Genomic DNA, 6,000 nt, shown 5'->3' on the forward strand with positions numbered 1-6,000 from the left:
AGTAGGTGTTTGGAAATGCTGATGCATGTTCTGCGCTTCCCTGAAGTGTGAATGCTGGAATTAGGATATAAGTGAATGTACTTTTGCTTTTAGGAAAGCCAGATATTTCCCATGCAGGTACTCCAGGCTGAAACTTGCAGTAATATTTTAGAAAATTGGACTTGTGCTAGGCTCAAGACAAGCATGCTAACTTCAACAGCTATCAGCTCTTCTCTGACTAAACCACAGACAGAGAGCTAGGTTTGATACACATATATATGAAAGTATTATTTAGAAAGCTAATTACCTTACTGAGTGTTCTTGAGATTTTCCAACATGTTCTTGACATCTATCATGTTCCATGGTAGAGTGTATTATCCAAGGATCTCAAGCACTTATGATTATTTTTCAAGTCACTAGAAAACTTAACTGCTAGACTGAAGGAGCTTTGAAGCTTTCTCTCCTCCATGCTGCAAACCCACCATGGTTCCAGGAAGGAAGCACCTGTCTGATTCTTGCCTATCTGTTTCTGCAAGACTGTTGAGATGCTGTGCTGGATATCTGCTTTTGGAGCCTAGACTTTACAAGCCTTGTAAAATACCAGCATTTTTAATCTCTGTTATTTTGATGGAGAGTGTTGCAGCTCCTGAGTCTTCCCAGGCTGTGGTGTGTTATACACACTTTGAGGATTTCCTATGGCTCAAGCCTTCTGCAGCTGTTCATCCCCTTGGCAGTGCTGACTTCTGTGATGTGAGTGTCTTGGCACTACAGCATCTAGAGGTGGTGAAATACTCTTGAGAAAGTTCAGTAGGTGAGCTGTGCTTTCTTGGGTGTGGAGGGGGGAAGATGAATACTGCACATGTTGTGAGCCTGTAAGAGTGGAAGGAGAGTTATAGGTGAGGAACTGTAAATATTTCCATTTAGACATCTGGATTGTGACCAACAGTGAGTGGAGAAAAAATGTGAATGCTGGAGGTGAGAGGAGTATTATGTGCGAGATACTTTTACATTTGTTTATTAAATGAGTTCCATTGTCAAATGCTTTCCAATATGTTTTTCTCACTCAAAATAAAAATCAACAACAGCTTCAAAATATAAACATTACCATACATTGATCTGTTTATGATAATACCTCCTATACCCTGCCTTCCTACTTATTTAGATGTTGCTGGAGTTTTCTAAAAAGTTTTGTGAATTATGTACTTTAATTTTTGTAATCTTCCTCCTAATGTATTGGTATTGTGTCAAATGAAGTCTTTGATTTGGATAAAGCTGCATCAAAATTTTGAACTTACCTTCATATGAAATTTAAAATTTTAACATCCTCCATTCCCCCCTTCCAAATCTCCCTTCTTGTTTTGGTGGCTGTTTATTTCATTTAGTATTAGATGGTTACAGATTTTGATAAATTTTGGATTTGTTTGTTCTTAGTAGATAAAGAGAGAGACTTGGTATGCTTCACCATGAAATTTACAGATATGGCTGAATATCCCTGAGACAAACTGAAAGCTTGACCAGTTCTAATTATTCTTTGTGTCTTGCAGGAGCAGTGAGCATACTTTATAATTCTAGGACTGAAGATTAAGTGAATCTTGCAGAAAGCAGCAGAAAAGGTCTTGAAATCCATGGGGTATTAAAGTTGGTGGGGGCTTAATAATGAGAGATTTTAAAACTTGAAAGTGTGCTGTGAAGTGCTGGATGGTTCAGAGGGAAGCTGTCCAGCTGAATGCTCCTGCTTACTTAGCAAAACTATTGTATTGAAGCAGAAGTGGGAAAAGCCTTAACTTCGCTGGCATGTTTTTCATCTGTGCATCTTTGATAATTTCTCTATTTACAGAATATCTGGAAGAATGCAATATTGCATAATAAGCTGTCATTTAAAAAAGTTTCTTGCATAACTGGTCACTTCTGAAGTTTTTTTTCAGCTTCAAAGGATACCTTTTGAAGCTCTGAAAAGCATAAGCCAACTAATAGGATTTTCACCCCTGCTTTAAGGAACTGATAGGGCTAGCCTTGGTGGAAGCAGTTTTTAGACACAATTTCCCTTCCTTAGGGGAATCTTCTTACAGTTTAGGAAAAAGCTTATTTCCCCAACCTGCAAATAATAGATTCAAGGCAGAGAGTGTTATGGTACTAAATATTCAGAGATCTGACGTCTAATCTAGTAATTTTCTCCCTGTAATTTGTATCCAAAGCATTTCATCCCATGAGAAGAAATTGCAGAAAGTGTAAATTCAAATCTCCTGCCTATCTGTGTTTTCCATATGAGTGCATAATTGGAAAAAGGTGCTGAGATTTGCACTGGAAACTAAATTTCAAGTAAAAAATCAGTTGTCATTGGAAGAAGCTGCTTTAAAAATTTCATCTTGATAGCTCATGAAGGTTTTTGGTTGTTAAATAGTATGCATAAAGGTTGTGGGAATAGTATGTTTTTTCTCAGTTTGAGAATTGTAAACTGATTATGGATCACTTGTGCCAGGCTGAATTAATTTAGAAGCTGATTGCATTTCAAACATTTTGAACAAGATTTTCACAACAGTACAGAAAGTAATTTTCTGCTATTGCTCTGTCAGTTGTTTATTTTATTTCTCTATTTTTCAGTATCCCTAGAGGATGAGCCAACTATGGTCCTATATATATGTACTATCAGCCATGTTAGCCTCTGCTTTCCATAGAGAAGGTCTCCTTTGCCTGGTTGTCAATTGATTTTTCTCTTTCTAGGTATAATCATGGTTTTACAAGTTCCTGCAAAACTGGTAGTAACATTTCAATACATAAAATACTTAATGTCCGTTGCTGTGTGGAGAATCCAATATTACGTGAAAGAGTTTGAGTAAGATATAAGAGTATTTTTCCAAAAGAAAAGAGGACAAGCTCCATCATATTCATAGAATTGTTTATAACCAATTTTGCAAATTCTACTCCTTTTACTCTGGAGATATTTTATACTTTTCTCCTCAAAATATGCTATTGGTCTATTTTGCCATTTATTTGTGTTGCATTTGTCTTCTTAATGTGCTGACTTCATAGCAATGCCTTGGGTTAGGAAAAGTCACCTAAAACCACTTCTGGTGAAGTCTTGGAGTTTTCTGTAATGTGTCCCCTCCTTTTAAGCTTATATGAACTTTGTCTGATAGTTTAAACTTAAAACAGGTTTGAGGAATATTTCTTTTTATACCTCTGAATTGATTTAAAATGCTTTCATCACCAGACAGCTGTTGGCTTCACTGTGGTCAACTCCCAGCCTAGACTGAACTGAAAGTGCTGAGTTATCAGGTTTGAAGTGCTCTCACTGTTTTATGAATTGCACTGTAGTACATTCAGGAATAACTTTTAAAGGTCTTGTAATCTTTCCTGCATCTTAGCAACTTGTGAAAGATGGGAAATGGTGGTCTTACGTCACTTCTCTGCCTGGGAGAGAACAGTGTCTGCAGTGGATAGAACAACAGTGCACACAGCACCAAATATTAGTTGGAGTACATACATTCCTTCTTATTTTGCATTTGTTGTGCTATCTGAAGTACCAAGAAGTAATTGCTATTGATGGCAGCATACCAGGGGCTGGATATCAGTCGTTGTCTTCAAGGTACGCTTTGTAGTTCAATTTCTGTATAAATTCTTGAGGCCTCCTCCTGCATTTGAGAGCTTTTGTGTAAGACACAACTAATAATCCTAGAAAAATAATTAAAATATGCCTAAACTGCAAGTACTAAGTTTCATAGTTTTTTGTGCTTCAGTGTTTTTCTTCCAATTCTAAAACATAAAATGAGAAGGCTCAGTTTTTATACTCATGAGATCAGAGAAAGTTAGCACTGAGCTTTCTCATCCCCACCTTCAGGGAAGCAGTGTGCTTTGGTGAACAGAACTAATGTTTTTTAGACAATCTTTGAAACAGGTTAGCATAGGCTCTAGGTGCATATAAAATAGCTTTGTTCCTAGCATCTTACTTTCTTTTGGTGAAACTTTTTCTAATATTTCTGAAATAGAACTTGCAGAAAAATAGTAAGTGTACAATAAAAGAATGTTCTACCCTCCTTTGCATCCAGATCACGCTTTGCTTCGTGTCATCTGAAGATGCAGCTGTTCTTTCACACAGTTGATTCATGTCATCCACAATTAAAATGTCCTTGCTATTTAAAAAAATGCTTCTCAGCATATCTAAAAAGGTTGTCAAAACAATGGCTTGTTCACAGTGAGAGAAAAGCTCTTGATGCTTTACAGAAGATTGATGCAATGACTTGACTAGAAAAATCTGGTTTTATCTGATTTCAGATGAAGTAATATATTTTCTTGTATCTTGATGGTTAGTTTAAAAGCAGATCTTCCTGATTTGGAGTCAGAGACGGTAAGATGCACCTTATTTGTGATTCTTGGGTGATAGAGCTTATTTACCAGTACATTCATACTGATCTCATTCAACATTGTCATTTCTATCAAATGCTGCTTATTTTTTTTCACCAAATGCATAACTTCACTTGTTGTAGGTACTGTAGGATATACAGCCCAAACATTCTAAGCTCCAGACATCTGATTATTGATAAAGAAAATGGTATTTTGTCTGCTTTTACTGAGTCCTTTGAGGAAAACAACACCATGAGGCTTGTTCTTGGCTACTTGGTAATATTTGGGCATTTCTAAAATATTGAAAAAAAAAAGAGAAAAACATCATTCAACTTGACAAGAAGATTGAATTGTCACAACCCTTATTATAATCCAGTTTCAGTAACATAATTTTAAACTTCTTGCATCCTTCTGGAATTGACTATCTCAAATTGGACACACAGGTATCCTATACAATGTGTGGGGAAGGTTCTGCTTATGAGTATGGGCTCTTGGTGTACAAATTTCTGACTAAATGACTAACAGCTGTATTTATGTCCTTGGTACTTAATATGATGCTTACCTTGTAGGGCTGCCTAGCTCCAGATTGTGGCAGGCTGTTTTTGCTGTAGTTCAGAACCCACACTTCTCTCTGTGAAGCTGTCTGGCAAGCAGACTACTTTCTGGAATATGGGAGGACAGAATCTCATTCCCATTTTCAGTGAAAGTTCCTAATTGTGAAGTTACAGATGGTTTGTGATTTGGGGTGCTTTGGGGTTATTTTCAGTTTAAAGCTGCTCCTCTCTAAGTAGTATGATTTGTTGTGCACAGACTGGATGTCTGTTACTGTTTGTAGATGGAGGGTTATACAGATCCTCATTAGTGAAACACAAGCATGCACTGAAACAGCTTGTTGCCCTAATCAGTAGGTCTGGGATATGGATTTCTAGGTTTAGTAGTCTTTTAGAAGCTATTATTTCCTTCTAAGCTTCAAATGCAGAGTTTTGCATTTTTTAGCAATTGTTTGGTAAGAAAGATCACCTAAGCTCTACTTTTGAAGCAGTTGAGTAGCTGGATCACCTGCAAATAAAGAGAGTTGCATGGATTTTTTTGTCTTAACTGTTTCAAAGCATTATTCACAATTAAAGGTTGTGAATTTGAAATGGGGAAGGAGAATTTTTTTTAGCAATGTGAAAGCAAGGTGTCTGAATTGCACTCTCAGGTGGGTTTAGGGTAAAGGCATCTATTTTGCTTTTTCAAAGGTCTGGTCTGTGTGAGGAGATTTGCTAATCCTCTCTATATATTTGTAATTGCCACCTGTGTTATTTAGGGGGAAACAGAACCTCCCCTCACCCTCAAGGCTCATGTACTTTACTGTAGTTTCAAGATTCTTAAAAATTGAGCACCACAGTTGAAAGCATTTCTATGTGTAGGCCCTTGAAAAGACTAAAGTACCTAAATTCAATTAATATTTGATCTGGTGCACCTGTGCCTCTTAAGCCTTAAGACTTTTTTCTGCTTCTAAGGGCAAAACCATTCATCCCTCTCCCATTATCTGTTCTGTGCACAGATGTGCTCAGAGTGATTGTCATCATATTCCTGGGAGATGGCTGCAAGTCAATGTGGCAAAGGCTTTATGACATTGATGTAAGTTTTACATGAGGACTTTGAACAGTTGAGTGCTCTTGCTGCTCTTTGAAT

This window comes from Oenanthe melanoleuca, chromosome 4 (assembly GCF_029582105.1).
Source record: "Oenanthe melanoleuca isolate GR-GAL-2019-014 chromosome 4, OMel1.0, whole genome shotgun sequence".
NCBI classification, from domain to species: Eukaryota; Metazoa; Chordata; class Aves; order Passeriformes; family Muscicapidae; genus Oenanthe; species Oenanthe melanoleuca.